Below are 7,647 nucleotides of genomic sequence, written 5' to 3' on the forward strand. Positions count from 1 at the left end.
TTCGGTTGAAACTATTGGGAACCTGCTGCCGAGAAGTGCTGGTACTCTTCAATTGAAACTATTGACACCTGCTGCTGAGAAGTGCTGGTACTCTTCAGTTGAAACTATTGGGAGCCTGCTGCCGAGAAGTGCTGGTACTCTTCAATTGAAGCTATTGGGCACTTGGTGCTGTGAAGTGCTGGTACTCTCCCTTTAAATGCTTACTCCTGCTGATGAGACCTGCTGACTAACTCCTATTGAAGGTGCTGGACACAAGGGCCCGCATTATACATGAGGTCCCTGTTTGCGCCATGGTGCACCATTCAAAAAGTGCACACAGCGCAGACCAGTATAGAGGTCTCTCGGGTCCCATTTAACATATTTTACCAAGGTCTAGAAGAAGTTTCAAGTTTGTTGATGAAGACCTCTGCTGCCATCAGCAAAAAAAGAAGCAAGATAAAAACACATAAAACCTTTACTGGCATACATTATCCAGACCAGCCAACTCACACGGTACCACTGTGTGACACACGATATCAGCTCCCATCACACGGTCTCCCGGTGAGTAGTCGTTATCACATGGTAGCCGGAAAACCAGCTGAAACCCACTGTAAATAGTGGAATTCAGCTCGTTTTCTGAGTCTTTGAACTACCAACGTCCATTAAGGGTAGTTCCAGATTACCAGATAGGCAAAGTAGGCACTGGCCTACGGGCCCCACTCCTTTTGGGGGCCCCACGACAAAATATCAAAATAATATTGATTTGATCTTGAAAGAAGATTACAATCAAGCTTTCTTAAACATTATCTCTAAAAGAAAAAAAAAATCAACTCAAAGAAACGAAAGACTTTATAGAGAAAATACTGTATTAATCTAATGTACCCATTAACAACTTAACACACATAAACCAGAGACATTCAGCCAGATCCATCAAAGGAAATTCGGCTCTCAAAGGGCCAGATTCTGAGAATCTGGCCCTTTGCGAGCGCTATTTTTGCATTTGGGATTCATCATCGCAAATGCAAAAATCGCAATTATAGAAATCGGTAAATTGCGATGAATTGCATTTAAGGAATCTCAATTTTAGATTCCTTAAATGCAATTCATGAACCATTTAAAAATTGTGAATTCGCAATCTGGGGCCGCTATTTACCGCGAAGTCTAACTACGTGGTAAATAGCGAAAACTTAGAAAAATGCACTAAAGTGCATTTTTCTAAGTTGTATGTTACACACACACATGTCCTTTGGAAATGTGTGTGCGCAACACCAGTGTACATTACCATTTCAGGGGTGCTACAGGGTGTCCTTTGGACACCCTTGAGATCGCATCTTTATTTGCAATTCGCTAATTGCTAATCGCAAATAAGGAATGACTCCCCATTCATTCCTATGGGCCTTTAGGCCATTAGGAATGAATGGGGAGTCATTCCTTATTTGCGATTAGCAATTAGCGAATTGCAAATGAGGAAGCTGTAGGAATCACAATAAATATTGGGATTTCTACATGAATCCCGTTTTGCGAGTCTTTAATAGCAATTCCTTAATAATCGCTATTAAGGACTCGCAAAGCATGACAATGATGAATCTGAGGGATTGTCTCTTAAAAGCCCATCTTCTGGCAACTGTCAGTTTGTAAAAAAAAATGGTGCAATGGGTACTAGGAGATATTTTGCAAGGGGGACCCCGAAATTTTCACTGCCTAGGGGCCTCCACAGTATTTAATCTGGCACTGATTAAGGGGTGTAGAAGCACCCCAGGACATCGGCAGGGAAAAGGAGAGGAGCCAGTAGGCATCCTTGTTACCTTTATTTTACCCCAGTCAATGTACCCGTCTTCCATAGTAGGTCCCTTGTGCATCTTAGTGAACGGGCACCCGTCCACACCTGAGCCCAGTGAATGCCTCGTACTGGGGCCAAAAGATGCTCTTCAGAAGACATTGCTAACTACATTTGCATTGTTTATTTCTTTTCTTTCTTCACAATGGAAATATTTTGTCTTGAACAAACCAATTTTACTTAACCCATAACCAAATTTAGGAAAGTTCACCATACTTCCCCACTCTGAAAATACATTTCCATCAATTGTGGAGGTGGTAAACTACCCACAAATGGTTTGGGATTGCCTACAAATCTTTCCAGAAGTTCACTCCCTGGAAGACTCACAACCCGCCATGCTGGGCAGATAAACTCTCACATAAAATTATTTCTTGAAAGTGGGATTTAAAGGGTGAATATATGTATTAATAAGGGCAAATTTGCACCTTTCATTTTTCTGTGACTCAAAATTTTGCCTTTGTAGATTCTGCTATTGGCACACCAAAATTACACATAGGCAGCCAAAAACATCTGTGAATCAAGCCACAGACGAACAATAGGAAAGTATAAGATTCTATAGGAGACTCTTACGTCACTCTTATGTTCTAATAGAAAAGCCGTACCACCTTCTAAGAGCTTAATAACATAGCAAGATAGGACAGCAGCAGCTAGAAAATCGCTGGAGAAATGGCAACTGAGAATATAAACATTCCTTTATTTAACTGTATGTTTTGTAAAGGGCTGGCTTATCACGAAAGTCACTTCATGGAGCTTTTGGAATTGCAGATCTTGAATAAAGTAAATCCTTTCCCAGGCACGGAAGGATCCGCGTCGGGGGTTGGTCGGAGATCTCCTGATGATTACTCAATACCACCTTCATCAATGGTCCCTCTATCCGGGACCTGCCAATTTTAAAAGGGGATGGTCCCAGGAGATTTGAGAAAGGATGGAAAAGCCCCTTTAAGCAGCCTTGTTTTCCAGTACCTAAGAAGATTCCTCTGGTTTGGACGCAGAGGGCTTGATTAACAGAATGAACTTAAGACTCAATCCTAAACTCACTACTATTTTGGTATTCACAGAATGCACTTACTACTTTTGGCATTCACAGAATGAATTTACTACTTTTGGTATTCACAAAAGTTATGAACTTATTACTTTTGGTATTCACAGAATGCACTTACTACTTTTGGCATTCACAGAATGAATTTACTACTTTTGGTATTCACAAAAGTTAGGATTTTGTCTTAAGTCTGTCTTAAGTCTGTCTTAAGTTTGTCTTAAGACAAACTTAAGACAAAATCCTAACTTCTGTGAATACCAAAAGTAGTAAGTTCATTCTGTGAATACCAAAAGTAATAAATTCATTCTGTGAATACCAAAATAGTAGTAAGTTTAGGTTTGAGTCTCAAATTCATTCTGTGAATCGGGCCCACTGAGTTCCAGAGTTGAGCACCCAACACCACGATTGACCTCCCGCCACGAGTCTTGGCCTTCAACTGACCTGTGCGAACCGATTGGCCTAGCTTGACTTCTGCTTGTGATTTCAAGTGTATGGTCGTGTCAAAGCCTGTAGTATTTAGGACAAAGGCCCTCTCTTATTCTAAAGGCAATAGTGTGAAGATTTATTTTATTACCTGCACCTATTTGCTTTAAGATCCCGGGGATGGCTTTGTACAGAAAAGTTTTCTTGTAAGCCGCAGGTGTAAACTATTAAAAGAACCTTTAGAGAAGGAACAGTGAATGTTTCAAAACCACTTAAGTGTGTGCATTCTGAGAATCGCGCGTGTAAAATGTCTCTCTGATGGGGTTAGACCCCGGGCCGAGTCCTTATCGTTATGTAAAGGTTACGAGTGCCTTATCCAGCAGTATTCATCTGCAAACTGTTCCTCTCGCCCGGAGCACTCGTCGCCAGCTGTAGTTCAAGGTTAATAAATAGCTCCTCAGCACACACGCGCGCGGCCATTAAACAGCGCTGCTCCAAACAGGGGCTGTCACTGCTGGCAGTCCACCAGGCACCCCTTCTCTGATTCACGCTGTTTGCTCTGCCACAATATTGACAGTTTCCATCAGTGAGGGAATGTTTGCCCAGAGTGCGCGAGGGCGGTGCTCTGCTGCAAGCTCGGATGCCATGCAGAGCGGTCTAAGTAATGGGGCTGGACCAGGCGAGGAGTAGGCGACCTTCACAGAGGATATTACCCATTACTAGAACTTTAGAAAGTTTTATAATACCTTTTCCCAGAGTGCACTTCCATGTGGACGACCCCAGGCCAAATGTATGAAAATTTAATGTAGGTCTCTGGGTATCTGACAACTTCGAGTTAATGAGGGGTCAATTTTGTGTAGTTTGTGAGGCATGTGATGGACACGATTCTTGCCCCTTCTAGTGAGTTTATGAGCACCCGCTCCTCAGTCATATGTAGGGTTGGGTTAAATTGAGGGTAAGTTCGGTAAATCCACTATCCCCACCGTACTCACTGAACAGCCCAGACCAGCGTCATCTTCCATGCCCACCATGTTGTGGCAGTCTCAGTTCTCGGTGAAATATCTTGGGCCTAATTTCCGAGAAGTGGCGCATCACTGCATTAAAACAACGATGCGCAACTTCTCAGTGCGTCCTCCTTGCAACACCATCATATTTGCAGTATGACGCATCATGTCGCAAGGAATGATGTATAACTGACATTTCTGTCGGCGCAAAAAGTGGCGCATTCCTGGATTTGTGTCGGAAGCCTGACGCAACTACAGCAATGTTCCTTTCACACGGGGCAAGTCCTATGTGAAATGTGCCTGCGTCAGTCTCACGCCTGCCATGAGGCAGGCGTAAGGTTTTGACGCATTGGCGTCCTAGAAGTGGCGCAGTGAAATCTCATAGATTTCGCTGTGCCACTCCTATGACCCTTTCTTGCGGGGGAACGCCCACCCTGCCTACATTATACCTGGTGCAGGTATAATGTAGCGCAGGGGTTTATGAAGTGACGCATCTACCTAGATGCATCACTGCGTAAATATGGTGCAACTTGGTGCAAGATTTCTAGTCTTAGTCTGATTTGTCTTTAGAAGATGAGTGTTGTCATATGCCAGTATGTCTTAGTTGTCCGCTACTAAACATACTGGGCCCGCTTCACAGAACTAATTTAAGACAAAATCCTAAACTTACTACTTATGGTATTCACAGAAGTTAGGATTTTGTCTTAAGTTTGTCTTAAGACAAACTTAAGACAGACTTAAGACAAGTCTGTCTTAAGTTTGTCTTAAGTCTGTCTTAAGTCTGTCTTAAGTTTGTCTTAAGTCTGTCTTAAGTCTGTGTTAAGTTTGTCTTAAGACCATAACCTTTTGATAGATTCATTTTTAGTAGGAAAGTGGGCGGGACCCATGTGTACTATTCATGCATAGTATCCAGTCTTACTCCAGTACATTCAATAGTTTAAAATAATACTCTTTATTAGAAACATCAAACACAAATAAATTCAGAAGGTATTGCACTGGTACAGTTTGTAGAAGCATCGCATTTCTAACACCCCACCCCAACTTCACAAGTAAATACGTCCCAGAGCCACATGTCTTTATTGGATTCTTCTGCATTTCCATGCGACCATAATCACAAATATTGCCCCTGTGGGTGGTTCAGCCTTTCCAGACTTCCTCCTATTTCCGGGGGCAGCCTCTACTTTTATATACCACCCTTTCCGCCAGCATAAACCAATCGTGACCACATTTCCAGGCATCAATGTCTGGTGGTTAGGCGGAACCCCAGGATTTAGCAATGTTTCTTTTGGCCATTTACAGTCCCTTTGTCATCCATAGTCTAGTGGCCCTCGTAGTATCAGTCCCTTGCCAAACTGCTTAGCTGATAACTCAATGCCTGCACCCCGATCGACCTCAAATGGTCATCCACTGCAACTCTGTAGGTGTATGTAAGCGGGCACTTCCAAAGGATGTGGCAGAAGGTGCCTGTTTGTCTAAAGCCCCTAAACACTAGTCATCTCCTATCCGCCCCTTCTGAACCACAGCTGTTCTCTCATAGTACGAGCGGAGTAGGATTCGTAGCTAGATCAAGTGAAAGCCTGACAGGATAGACATCTCCCTAGGGGATGCCTTCCCCTTCTCCCACTCCCCAGCTTCAAAAACCCCAACATCACTCTCCCACTTGCCCTTTAACTGTTGCATAGCATCTGGTGTGTTATCAATCAGCTTTTTGTTGGTGTGTGAAATTGCCTTCTGGAGCATATATTGATCAAAAAGTCTATCCTCTAGAGACAAGGACTCGGGCAGCTCCAACGCAAGTGGATCTGTAAGTATTGGTAGACTTCTGATTGGTCGCAATTGGTATTCCTGTTCCAACTCAGGCCAATCAATGATCTCTCCCTGTTTCCACAAGCCTCTCACACTGAAGATTCCTATTATGTGCAATTTGTCAAATATCATCTGATCTTTTAGGGATTGTGGGATAGTGGCCTCCCACAATGGTGCCATCCGCGTGATAGTGTTTTTCCACCCTAAGAATGCTGTTGCTTTCTTCCAGATCTGTATTACCAGCCATGTAGGGTCCGGCCATTCTGTTTGCTCCCTATCACAGAGCCCTCAGGTAACTCCTTCGCCTTATTACTGCCTGACCCATTCGAACCGCAGGCTCGAACATTGGGAGAAATACCCATCCATTGATTACCATGAGCGGAGCTGCCCAATAATATTTTTGAATGTCAGGCACCGCTATCCCCATCATCGAACCATCCGCTAGTGAGTTTGGACAGAGCTATACGCGGCAGACCCCCCCCATCCACAGCAGGGCATGCACTTCCGCTTTAATTGCCTTAAAGTAGGAGCTCGCCACCTCATAAGGAATGTTTTGCAATACATAGAGCAATTGAGACAAAGGCATCATTTTAAAAAAGGCTGCCCTGCCCAGGAGGGAGAGTGGAAGAGATTGCCAATAGTGCACGTCCTGCTGCAATCTATTGTACACCAGCGACGGGTTATATTGCTGAAAAAGAGTTGGGTTTGCAGTAATGTAGATCCTTAAGTATTGTAAACCCATTGAATAAACTTTCTCCGCAGAGTCCGGTGGCAGTGGAGGCACAGGGTTTCTAAGGGGGGTACAATATGGATCTATGCCACTTAATAATATAGCCAGAATATCTACCAAAGATGGTGATGACTTGCATTAGCTGAGCCAGAGTCATCACCGGGTCTGTCACATAATCAAGGATATTGTCGGAATATAGGGATATTTTATCTTCCCACTGTCGCTCCCATTGCATGCCCTCACCAACAGGCCTTGTTGAATCCAGGCTGCCAGTGGCTCAAGGGCAAGGGCAAAAATCAAGGGGGAAAGTTGGCATCCTTGCCGAGTACGTTCAATAGTTGTATTCACTCCACTTTGCTTGTTCTCTGCAGAACCTCAAAATCAAAATTATGCTTACCTGGAGCGTCTCTCCAAGTATAACCGAAATTATATTACTCACATCCAACCAAAAATCCTGGCTCATCGGACAGTCATAAAACATGTGGATATCGTCGCCTTTCGCTTTACCACATTTAGGACATTTAAGCACTGCTTCATTCCCTATTTTGGATAATTTGTATGGCGTCCAGTAAACCCTGTGGAGACAAAATAGATGGTTCCGCCTTAAATTTGGAGGCCGCACTGTGGAATATAAAGTAGTACAAGACACTTGCCATAATTCTTCCAACTGCTCCCCGGGCAAGCTCTTCTCCCACAGTTCTTTTGGCAGCTTAAAATCACCATCACTCAGCTCCACCAACAGCCAATATCTTTGTGACACCTCTTTTTTCTGGTTTACTCCAGGCATCAGTGATGATTCCAGATTATTGTCCTGACCTGCACCGAGTCC

Source organism: Lissotriton vulgaris, unplaced genomic scaffold (assembly GCF_964263255.1).
Source record: "Lissotriton vulgaris unplaced genomic scaffold, aLisVul1.2 SCAFFOLD_1893, whole genome shotgun sequence".
NCBI classification, from domain to species: domain Eukaryota; kingdom Metazoa; phylum Chordata; class Amphibia; order Caudata; family Salamandridae; genus Lissotriton; species Lissotriton vulgaris.